This window comes from Hyperolius riggenbachi, chromosome 1 (genome assembly GCF_040937935.1).
Source record: "Hyperolius riggenbachi isolate aHypRig1 chromosome 1, aHypRig1.pri, whole genome shotgun sequence".
Classification (NCBI taxonomy): domain Eukaryota; kingdom Metazoa; phylum Chordata; class Amphibia; order Anura; family Hyperoliidae; genus Hyperolius; species Hyperolius riggenbachi.
The window spans coordinates 212,513,222-212,513,930 of record NC_090646.1 but is presented as its reverse complement, the minus strand read 5'-3'; positions in this window follow the sequence as shown (position 1 = coordinate 212,513,930).

The following is a 709-nucleotide window of genomic DNA, read 5'->3' as shown; positions in this document are numbered from 1 at the left end:
CTGTGCCAAAAACACTTTCCATTTATTGCATTAGTAAAATAGTAACAAATGTCCATAGTACACGTGTGCCTCTGTCCCTGCAAAGTCTCCTTTATGCTCAGCGTAACCCTTCATATAAAAATGCAGCCAAAAAGTCAATAAAGTGTTCGGTAACATGTTCCATATACATGTATCTAAGGAATATAAAAGGTTTGTGTTTTTTTACAGTTCACTGTAACAACAATAGCTGGAATTACCATATATGGGACAAAACTAATTCTGTTAAACTAGTTATGTCAGTGTTTGGCCTTTTTTCATTCAGGAGATGGAAAATTGCATAGTTACCAACAGTGTGATATAGTTTTCAGGAATGCTGAATGTTATTGCCCGTGGAGATGATCCATTTATTCTAAAGAAAGTCTCCTCAAGGGGGACTCGGGGAGAGGTATTCGAGTGATCTGACCAAGTAAATGGTTTGTAAAGCTGGTACATAAGGTGTAAACAGTGATGCTCAGATACCCGCAATCACAAATCAGAATCAGAATTTGTTTATTCGCCGAATGTGACAGATATCACACCCGGAATTTTTTGTGATACACACGGCATGGATAGCGGCAAGATTCAGGCATCAGAAAAACATTACACATAACACACATATTAAAGAGTAATAAGCATAACAGCATACTAAAAACATTCTTCAAGATACGCGGGCTTGCACCCGAGAATCGGA